The sequence below is a fragment of the Pristiophorus japonicus genome, chromosome 5, assembly GCF_044704955.1.
Source record: "Pristiophorus japonicus isolate sPriJap1 chromosome 5, sPriJap1.hap1, whole genome shotgun sequence".
Lineage (NCBI taxonomy): Eukaryota > Metazoa > Chordata > Chondrichthyes > Pristiophoridae > Pristiophorus > Pristiophorus japonicus.
The window spans coordinates 115,099,990-115,112,020 of NC_091981.1; positions in this window are offsets into that span (position 1 = coordinate 115,099,990).

Consider the following 12,031-nt stretch of genomic DNA (forward strand, 5'->3'; position numbering starts at 1 on the left):
AGAGTGGAAAACGGCTAGAAAGCTACCAATTAGAAACCGCCAAGGATGTATGAAAACAACCAATCCTCAATGATCAGTCAAGAGAATGCAATATATATATAAAAAGATAAACCAAATCAAGTTGCTTTGTTTGAATTACCAGAGCAGATTTTAGTTTGCATTATGCCCTAAATATGTGCATAACCAGGGCATAACAGAGTGTACAAAAGGACATATAATTTATCCAGTAATTTCTCGAACAACTGGAGCTTATAGTCTGGTTTGGGGTGTGTGGCAGAAACAAAATAGGTAGGAGCTTAAAATATTTTAATGATGCAGGAGTGACATCTTAACTCCTCCCACATCATTTTCCAACCTTCACATCAGTACAGTGCCAAATTGTAATGATGAACTTAGATAATATAGAGCTGTATATGGAAATAAGTGTAAAGGTCTAGCAAGAAGATTGATTCAGCAATTTTAAGGCCATTTCTCTGCCAGTTTACTTTATTTATTTTCATTTTTTTTCTGCTACTCAGGTTTTCATGAGCCTTTGTGGTAATCGCACTGCCAGTTCCTTTACTTCCATCTCCATTAGCGGTACCAGCAGCTTCACCAATCAGAAATCTCCCTTTTTGGATGATGAAGAGTAAGGCCATCACCACCATGCCAAGCTGACGAAGGCTGCAATACAGACATTTTGTGCTTAGCCACGAGGAGGTGCACACCTTCACCTGCAGATAGAGCTGCACATGCTGATGATCAGTGGCCTGGGGGCTACTCCCAATGGAGGCTATGACAGCAGAATTGATGGCAAAAGTAGTTATGTGACGCTCTGACTAATTGTTATGTTGGAAATACCTCTAACACAGTATATTATCCTTTCAATGGTGCTGTAAGTATGGCAGCATCCCAGGGTGATTATCAGACGGTTGAGCTGGATTGGCTGCACCTGGCCACATGTCATATTTGCCGGTGTTGTGTACGAAATAACTGTTAGACTGGGTACTGTTTAACTCCAAGAGGTATGACCTTGGCTCTGCTTTATTAAGGCCCAAAGTGCCTAATATACAAAATGGGTGGCCTTTTATACTTGGGCTGCATACACGTGCGTGCAGCCCAGTGGCCTCCAACAGTGACGCCATCTAGTGGCTAGTGATCCCAAAAGTACATACATGACAATAGCCCCCTCTGAGATATTAACACAGTCTTTTACAAATTGAGACGGTCTGGTGTTTTACGCTCTCGGGTTGACTGTTTCAGTTCAACTCCAGCCTTGGGTGATTGTTGTGACTGGTGGCTGGGTGGCTGACCTGGTGGGAGTGGCAATGGCCATGTCAGGGATTGAAAGTCCATTTTCATTGAACATGTCAGTGATTGCAAGTCCCGATTCACTGATGACTACTGAGTCCTCTGATGACTGGGGGTAGGTTGGTTGGTCGTCGATTGTCTCTTCCTCCGACTGTTCCGGTTCGTCTGTGTGCCTCAGCTTTGTCTGATCCATATGTTTCCTGCATGTTTGCCCATTTTTGAGCTTGACAATAAATACTCTGTTGCCCTCCTTGGTCATGACAGTACCAGTGATCCATTTGGGACCCTGACCATAATTCAGAACATATACAGGATAATTTACAGAAATATCACGTAACACAGCTGCGCGATCGTGATACCCTTGCTGACTTTGTCTTCTATATTCAACATGATTATTCAAGTCAGGGCGTACAAGAGATAGCTTGGTCTTAAGACCTCTCTTCATCATTAGTTCAGCAGGCGAGACCCCAATAAGTGTGTGTGGTCTTGTCCTGTAACTCAGCAATATGCATGTCAGGCAGGTCTGCAGTGACCCTTGGGTTACTCACTTCATATTCTGCTTTAGGATTTGGACAGCACGTTCTGCTTGCCCATTGGATGCAGGTTTGAACGGTGCTGACCTTACATGTTTGATACCATTGAGTTTCATGAACTCTTGAAACTCCTGACTAGTGAAGCACGACCCGTTGTAGCTAACAACGATATCAGGCAGACCATGAGTCGCGAACATAACACTGAGGTTCTCAATGGTAGCTGTGGATGTGCTGGATGACATGATTATACACTCTATCCACTTCGAATATGCATCCACCACAACTAAAAACATTCTTCCCAGGAAGGGACCTGCAAAGTCTATGTGGATCCTGGACCATGGTTTGGACGGCCACAACCACAGACTCAGTGGCGATTCCGCTGGTGCTTTGCTGAGTTGCACTGATGCACACATGATTCCAGCTCAGAGTCAATTCCCAGCCACCATACATGAGACCTGGCGATGGCTTTCATCATTACAATGCCGGGATGTGTGCTATGTAGCTCACGTACAAATGTCTCTCTCCCTTTCTTGGGCATTGGGTACGATTGCCCCACAGTATACAATCCGACTGAATAGACAATTAGTTTTTGCGACAAATGTAAGGTTTGATCTCCTCACATATTTGCTTGGGTATGGCAGACCAATCACCTTTGAGGATGCAACTCTTCACCACCGATAAAATCGTGTCCTGGCTGGTCCAGGTCTTAACTTGTTGAGCCGTGACAAGGGTTCCTTCACTCTCAAAAGCATCCATAACTCACAATAGGTCCACTGGTTGTGGTGTTCCCACCTCCAGTGTGGGCAACGGCAGACGGCTCAAAGCATCGGCACAATTCTCAGTGTCAGGTCTATGGCAAATGACAATCATAAGCGGATAATGTCAGCGCCCACCTCTGGATGCGGGATGCAGTATTGGCATTGATACCTTTGTTTTCAGAGAAAAGTGAGATGAGCGGCTTGTGATCTGTCTCCAGTTCAAACCGAAGACCAAACAGGTACTGATGCATCTTTTTAACCCCATAGACACAGGCTAGTGCTTCTTTCTCTACCATGCTGTAGGCTCTTTCCGCTTTAGACAAACTTTTTGAAGCATACGGGACTGGTTGAAGTTTACCCGACTCATTAGCTTGTTGGAATACGCAACCAAGTTCATATGACAAAGCATCACAGGCCAATACTAAATGTTTACATGGGTCATAATGTACCAGCAGCTTGTTAGAGCAAAGCAGATTAGTAGCTTTTTCAAAAGCTCTGTCTCGAGACGCACCCCACACCCAGTTGTCGCCTTTTCTTAGCAGCATGTGCAGTAGTTCTAATAAGGTGCTCAATTTAGGTAGGAAGTTACTGAAGTAGTTGAGTAGACCCAGGAATTAATGCAGCTCCGTCACATTCTGTGGCTTGGGTGCATTCTTGATGGCCTTGGTTTTCGCGTCTGTGGGCCTGATGCCGTCAGCAGCAATTTTCCTCCCCAGGAATTCGACCTTTGGTGCCATGAAGACGCACTTCGGGCATTTCAGTCTGAGTCCCACTTTGTCCCGACGATGTAGAACCTCTTCCAGGTTGTTCAGATGTTCCTCGGAGTCATGACCTGTGATCAGGATGTCAGTTCTGAAAACGGACTTCAGTAGACTCTCCGTGTTCCTCTGAAATATTGCTGCAGCTGAGCGAATTCCAAAAGGGCACTTGTGATAAATAAAGAGTCCTTTATGTGTGTTAATACACGTAAGTCTCTTCGACGTCTCGACCAGCTCCTGTGCCATGTAGGCTGACATCAAGTCCAGTTTGGTGAACGACTTCCCTCAGCTAGCATTGCAAATAAGTCATCAGCCTTTGGTAATGGATACTGATCCTGTTTCGAAACCCTGTTGATCGTAGCCTTGTAGTTTCCACAGATTCTGACTGTGCCATCACTTTTCAGCACAGGAACAATGGGGCTGGCCCATTCATTAAATTCAACCAGTGATATGATCCCTTCACGCTGGAGTCTGTCCAGTTCGATTTTGACCTTCTCCCTCATCATATACGGAACTGCCTGAGCTTTATGATGGATGGTCTTGCATCCAAGTCCACGTGGATCTGCACCTTGGCTCCCGTGAAGTTGCTGATGCCTGGTTCAAACAGCGAGGGGAACTTGCTCAGTACTTGGGCACATGTATCTTTCTCCAATGACAATGCCTTGATGTCATTCCAATCGCATCTGATTTGGTGAGTCAAGCCATTTCCTGCCGAACAATGTTGGGCCATTGCCAGGGACAATCCTTGGCGGTAACTCATGAACCGCACCATCATACGACACTTTAATTGTGGCACTGCCAATCACTGTTATGAGTTCTTTAGTGTATGTGTACAACTTGACATTGACTGGACTCAGCCTGGGCCTCACAGCCTTAGTATCCCACAGCTTGTCGAATGCCCTCTGGCTCATTATCAATTGACTCGCCCCCGTGTCCAGTTCCATCGATACCGGCACCCCATTAAATTTCACATTGATCATTATCGGTTTGCTCTTAGTTAGGAATGAGTACATTCCATACACTTCCTCCTCTGGTATCTCGGATTGCGTATCCGGATCCGCGCTAGTCTGACCAGCATCCTCCATGTGGTGTGTCGCAGCACACTTGCTCATCTGCGGACACTTGCGCTGGAGATACCCCACTCTCATACAGCCTTTGCAACTATATTGCTTAAATTGGCACTGCTGGTGCCGGTGATTTCCCCCACATTGCCAACACAGAGAAATCGGATGCATTCCCACTGGTGGACATTGGGCAGCCACAGGTTTTGCGTACGCAGTTGGGTAGGCCCTGCCATGTGCCGCTCTGCCGAATGCCGAATCAATCATATTTACAGTTCTTGCCGAGTTTTGATTTTTCACTGATATCCACTTTAGACTTCTATCCGTCGTCATGCATGACTGAGTGATCGATCAAGTCCAACGTCTGCACCGCCAGTAGTTTACGTAGGATCACCTCATGGTTGATGCCAATTACAAAGAAGTCCCGCAGCATGTCTGCCAACACAGCCCCGAATTTACACGGTCCCACTAGACGTCTCAGGTTGGCAACGAATTCCGCCGCATTCTGGCCCTCTGAACGAACGTGCGTGTAAAATCTGTATCTCGAGATGATGATGCCTTTGTCTGGCTTCAGGTGGTCCTGTACCAATGTACACAATTCTTTATACGTCTTCTCTGTTGGACTCACAGGCAGGAGTAGATTATTTGTCAGACCATAAATCTTTGGACCGCAAACTGTGAGGAACACCACCCGTTGTCGATCTCCTCCATTTTGTTGGCCACAAAGAACTGGCTCAAGTGGCTTACAAAGTCTGCCCAATCTTCTCCTTTCACAAATTGCTCCAACAATCCAATTGTGCTCATTTTTGCATGCAAAGGTTCTTGTTGCCTCATCGCCAAATGTTGTGTATGCAATAACTGTTAGACTGAATACTGTTTAACTCCAAGAGGTATGACCTTGGCTCTGCATTATTAAGACCCAAAATGACTAATATACAAAATGGCTGGCCTTTTATACTTGGGCTGCACACACGTGCTTATAGCCCAATGGCCTCCAACAGTGACGCCATCTAGTGGCTAGTGATCCCAAAAGTACATACATGACAGCCAGCATTGGTGCACTTATCTGGTAATGAATGTGTGAGGGGAGGGATGATGGGAGGAGGGGAGAGATGTGGGGCTAGGGAAGTATTGGTGGAACAAGTGATTTAGAGCTCCATCCCTTTCAACTGATTCCTGGCCTGACCTTGCCTGCACCCATGACATGAAAGCCAGCCTGCAGCCCTGCCTGGATCTGTCCTTGCACCTGCTACCTGAAGCCCCAAAATTGCCCTGCAACCTACCTCCCCAAAGCAAGTTAGCAGTCCTGGCCAGATCCCACCCCACCCCTGACCCCTCTCTTGTCTCATGCCTCATTATCTGCCATCTGAAAATGCAGCCTATGAGCCAAAGTGGCTCCGAGAGCAGAGTAGTGATCTGGGTAAAGATAAACAGAGTGAGTCAAGAAGGGACAGAAAGATTAATAAAGGTAATACGGCATTAGTGACTGAAGAGACATCAGGGAAAAATAGAAAAACGTTAAAGTTAAAGGTACTATATCTGAATGCATGAAGCATTCGCAACAAAATAGATGAATTAATAGTGCAGATAGAAGTAAATAGGTTTGATTTAATAGTCATTTCAGAGACATGGTTGCAGAGTGACCAAGGTTAGGAACTAAATATTCCAGGATATTTGACTTTTAGAAGAGACAGACAGAATGGAAAAGAAGGAGGGATAGCCCTGATAATAAAGGATGGGATAAAGACAGTAGAGAGAAAAGATCTTGGCTCGGAAAAACAAAATTTAGTATCAGCTTGGGTGGAGCTAAGAAACAACATAGGGCGGAAAACACTACTGGGAGTTGTTTATAGGCCCCCTAACTGTAGTTGTAGTATCGGGCAGAGTATAAATCAGGAAATTAGAGATGCATATAACATAGGTAATACAATAAACATGGGGGACGTTAACTTTCATATAGACTTAGCAAGCCAAATTTGCAGACATAGTAGAGAGGAAGAGTTTATGTAATGAATTCAAGATTGTTGAGATTAGATTATCTCTGGTCTTTCAAATACTAAGGATCGAGTGCAAATCAATATAAAAACATAGAACATAAGAAATGAGAGCTGGAGTCGGCTATTTGGCCCTCGAGCCTGCTCCGCCATTGAAAAAGATCATGGCTGATATTCTACCTCAGCTCCACCTTCCCGCATTATCCCCATATCCCTATTTCCCTTAGTTCCCCAAAAATGATCGACCTCTGTCTTGAATATGCTTAACGACAGGGCATCGACAGCCCTCTGCAGTAGAGAATTCCAAAGATTCACAACCCCTTGTGTGAAGAAATTTCTCCTCATCTCAGTTCTAAAAGGCAGACCCTTTATTTTGAGCCTGTGACCCTGTGTTCTAGATTCTCCAGCCAGGAGAAACATCTTAGAAACATAGAAACATAGAAACATAGAAAATAGGTGCAGGAGTAGGCCATTCGGCCCTTCTAGCCTGCACCGCCATTCAATGAGTTCATGGCTGAACATTCAACTTCAGTACCCCATTCCTGCTTTCTCGCCATACCCCTTGATCCCCCTAGTAGTAAGAACCTCATCTAACTCCTTTTTGAATATATTTAGTGAATTGGCCTCAACAACTTTCTGTGGTAGAGAATTCCACAGGTTCACCACTCTCTGGGTGAAGAAGTTCCTCCGCATCTCGGTCCTAAATGGCTTACCCCTTATCCTTAGACTGTGACCTCTGGTTCTGGACTTCACCAACATTGGGAACATTCTTCCTGCATCTAACCTGTCTAACCCCGTCAGAATTTTAAATGTTTCTATGAGGTCCCCTCTCATTCTTCTGAACTCCAGTGAATACAAGCCCAGTTGATCCAGTCTTTCTTGATAGGTCAGTCCCGCCATCCCGGGAATCAGTCTGGTGAACCTTCGCTGCACTCCCTCAATAGCAAGAATGTCCTTCCTCAGGTTAGGAGACCAAAACTGTACACAATACTCCAGGTGTGGCCTCACCAATGCCCTGTACAACTGTAGCAACACATCCCTGCCCCTGTACTCAGCATTAACCCTGTCAAGCCCCTTAAGAATTTTATATGTTTCAATTAGATCACCTCTCATTCTTCTAAACTCTCGGGAATATAGGCCTAATCTACTCAATCTCTTCTCAGAGGGCAATCCCCTCATCGCAGGAACCAGCCTAGAGAACTTTCATTGCACTTTCTCTAAGGAAAGTGTGTCTTTCCTTCGATAAGGAGACCAGAACTGTACACAGTACTACAGATGTGACCTCACCAAAGCCCTGTATAATTGCCGTAAGATTTCATTAATTTTATACTCTAATCCATTCGTAACAAAAGCTAACATACCATTTGCTTTCCTAATTGATTGCTGTACCTGAATCTTACATTTCTGTGATTCATGTACAAGGACACCCAAGTAAGTCCCTTTGGATGCAAACATTTTCCAGTCTCTCGCCATTAAAAAAATATTCTGCTTTTTTGTTTTTCCTATCAAAGTGGATAACTTCACACTTCCCCACATTGTATTCCATTTGCCATGTTCTTGCCCACTCAGTCAACCTGTCTCTATCTCTCTGCAGTCTCTTTGCGTCCTCCTCAGAGCTTACTTTCCCACCTAACTTTTATCATCAGCAAACGTGATATATTACACTCAGTCCCTTCATTTAAGCCATTAATATAATGTGGTGCACACATTGTGTTTAATCAGAGTTTAAGATGGAATATAACACATTTGTTATACAGCAAAAACATACGACCATGACAAATAGCTGGTACCGGATCTGATTGGACAGACGGCTGGCGTGCACGAACAACTCTTCTTCCTCTCTTTTCCTGAGCTACCCAAGAGTGTTTGATCAAAGTCAGCATGAGATCCACTCTCAGCATTTCTCACTCCACTGTCTGCGCTAAGGGCTTTTCAGATCTTTTATTCTCTTTTTAGAGGTGGACCTGGCATATAATATGGACAAGACCATTTAACCTATAAGGGTTCCCCTTAAAACAAGGTGCTCAATGGTATGCCAAGTTCTTTGTTTAAGCCATGGAAAAAGGCCAACCCTCATGTTATCTTCCACCTGTCAGGGGTCCTCATAGCCATTACACATGGGTTCTGTACTTGACCAATCATGGTCTTACGGCATGTTGATAACTGTCTTCCCCTTAAAACATCCGGTCCTGTCCTCCCAAGCCTAAGGTCTCTTATCTCATACTCATTTTCCAGGAAAACGAAACTTAAGCATTTCCAGTAAAACATAACTTATACATTAACCCCTTAGTTGTGTCATGCTCTAATACAATCATCTAAACACAGTATTATTTGTGTCACAATTTTATTTGCATAACTATATACATTTTAGATATATACAAAAGCAAAATACTGCAGATGCTGGAATCTGAAATAAAAACAGAAAATGCTGGAAATCTCAGTGGATCAGGCAGCATCTTAGGTACCCCTAATTTCAAACAGTTTTCTAGTATATCAAGGAATCTATGAGAAAATTCACTATTTTAGATCTAGTTCTGCACAATGAGACAGGGTTAATCAATAACCTTGTCGTAAAGGAGCTTCTGGGGAGCAGTAATGATAATATGATAGAATTTTATGTTGAGTTTGAGAGTGAGTTAGTGAAGTCTGAAACTGGGGTGCTAAACCTATATAAAGCAAACTATGTAGGTATGAGAGGCAAGATGGGTAAGGTAGGTTGGGAAGATATGACAGTAGAAAAGCAATGGCAAACAGTTAAAGAAATAATTCATAATTTGCAACGAATATGCATTTCCTTAAGCAATAAAAACACCACAGGAAAAATGGTCCAACCATGGCTAAGAAGAGAAATTGTACACCCCTATCCCGGAATCAATGCGCCACAGTCATCAGTGCGTATGCCCCAACACTTGATGCGACAGATGAAGCTAAAGAGGGTTTTTACTCTAGCCTCGAAAAATTCCTATCCTGCTTCCCTGCGGACGACAAACTGATCCTCCTCGGTGACTTCAATGCTAGGGTCGTGATCGGCAGAGAGGGGGTAGGGAAAACTAACTCCTGCGGTACCTTGCTCCTGACAAAATGTCTAGATCACGACCTTGTCATCACCAACACCTTGTTCCTCCAGCGGGACAAGTACAACGCATCGTGGCAACACCCTCGCTCCAAACACTGGCACCTACTCGACTAGGTCATCGTCCGAACCAGGGATCACAAGGATCTGCACATCACTTGCACCATGACAGGAGCCGACGACTGCTGGATGGACCACCGCCTAATCCATTCCATCATTAGCATCAACATTGCCCCAAAGCGGCGAGGGCAGCAGAAGCAGTGCCGCAAAAAAGTCAATGCCGGCTAAGACCAGTCAAAGACCCAGCTAAGAGAGCCCTATACAATCAGCGCTTCACTGCTAACCTGTCATGCCTTGATGACCCCGAGACGCAGAATGCCCACAGCGCTTGATCTGCTCTCCAGGCCTCCATAACCAATGCCTGCGAAGAGACGCTCGGTCACTCAACCAGGAAACACCAGGACTGGTTTGATGAGAATGACCAGGAGATCCAAGAGCTAATAGATCGCAAACGCAGGGCATTTCTGAGCTTAGAACAACAACCCAACTCGGGAGCAGCAAGGCAACATTACAGACGGCTTAAGGCCGAGATCCAACAAAAAACTTGCGATCTAAAGAACAGATGGTGGATGGAGAAAGCACAGGAGATACAGCAGCTGGCCGACAGCCATGATGTGTGAGGATTCTTCATCGCAGTCAAGGCCACCTCCGGTCCAAACACCACTGCTGGCCAAGAACGGGGAAACACTCAGCAAGGACACCGAGGCAGTCGGGGTCTGCTGGAAGGAGCACTTCGAAGATCTCCTCAACTGAGACTCTGCCTTTGACTCGAGTGGCGAGAAAGCAGGAATGGGGTACTGAAGTTGCATGTTCAGCCATGAACTCATTGAATGGCGGTGTAGGCTCAAAGGGCCGAATGGCCTACTCCTGCACCTATTTTCTATGTTTCTATGTTTCTATGTTTCCATCCATCAGCATGCTACCCGCCACCACCTCAGTAAAACCCCAGTCCTGCACAAGGAAGAAAAAGCCATAAGACAGCTTAAGAATAACAAGGCTATGGGAGCGAATGGAATCCCTGCTGAGGCACTGAAGTATGGCAGAGAGGCACTGTTGGCGCGAATGCATGACCTCATCTGGAGGGAGGAGAGCATGCTGGAAGACCTCAGAGATGCAATGATCATGATCATGTCTAACTGCGGCAACTACAGAGGAATCTCCTTGTTCTCAGCCACTGGGAAAGTTGTCGTTAGAATCCTCCTCAACCGTCTTCTCCCTGTGGCTGAGGAGCTCCTCCCAGTGTCACAGTGCGGATTTAGTCCCCTACGGGGTACAACGAACATGATTTTTACAGCGCGGCAGCTGCAAGAAAAATGCAGGAACAGCACCAACCCTTGTACATGGCCTTCTCTGACCTTACAAAGGCTTTTGACACTGTCAACGCGAGGGTCAATGGAGCCAAAAGTTCGTCACCATCCTCTGCCTACTCCACGATGACATGCAAGCTAATGGATCCATTACAGACCCAATCCACATTCGGACCGGGGTCAAACAGGGCTGCGTCATCGCGCCAACACTCTTCTCAATCTTCCTCGCTGCCATGCTCCACCTCACACTCAACAAGCTCCCAGTCATCAAGATCCATGGTGCGGCCCTGGACAACATGGACTATTTCCCATACCTCAGGAGCCTCCTATCAACAAGGGCAGCCATTGATAATCAGATACAACACCGCCTCCAATGCGCCAGTGCAGCCTTCGGCCACCTGAGGAAAAGAGTGTTCGAAGATCATGCCCTCAAATTGCCACCAAGCTCATGGTTTACAGGGCTGTAGTAATACCCGCCCTCCTGTATGGCTCAGAGACATGGACCATGTACAGTAGACACCTCAAGTTGCTGGAGAAATACCACCAACGATATCTCTGCAAGATCCTGCAAATCCCCTGGGAGGACAGACGCACCAATGTTAGTGTCCTCAACCAGGCCAACATCCCCAGCATTGAAGCACTGAACACACTCGATCAGCTCTGCTGGGCAGGCCACATTGTTCGCATGCCAGACACAAGACTCCCAAAGCAAGCGCTGTACTCGGAACTCCTTCACTGCAAATGGGCCAAAGGTGGGCAGAGGAAACGTTTCAAGGACACCCTCAAAGCCTCCTTGATAAAGTGCAACATCCCCACTGACACCTGGGAGTCCCTGGCCAAAGACCGCCTTAAGTGGAGGAAGTGCATCCGGGAGGGTGCTGAGCACCTCGAGTCTCATCGCCGAGAGCATGCAGAAATCAAGCGCAGGCAACGGAAAGAGCATGCGGCAAACCAGTCCCACCCACCCTTACCCTCAACGACTATCTGTCCCACCTGTGACAGGGACTGTGGTTCTCGTATTGGACTGGTCAGCCACCAATCATTTTTAGATTGGAAGCAAGTCTTCCTCGATTCTGAGGGATGTTCTATGATGATTGTTGAAAGGCTGTCTTGCTCTTTTCGCTTTGTTGCTTTAAACGTCGAATTACGCACACACTCAGTTGTAGTAAAGGCAGGATCTTACTGCCATAAATCGAC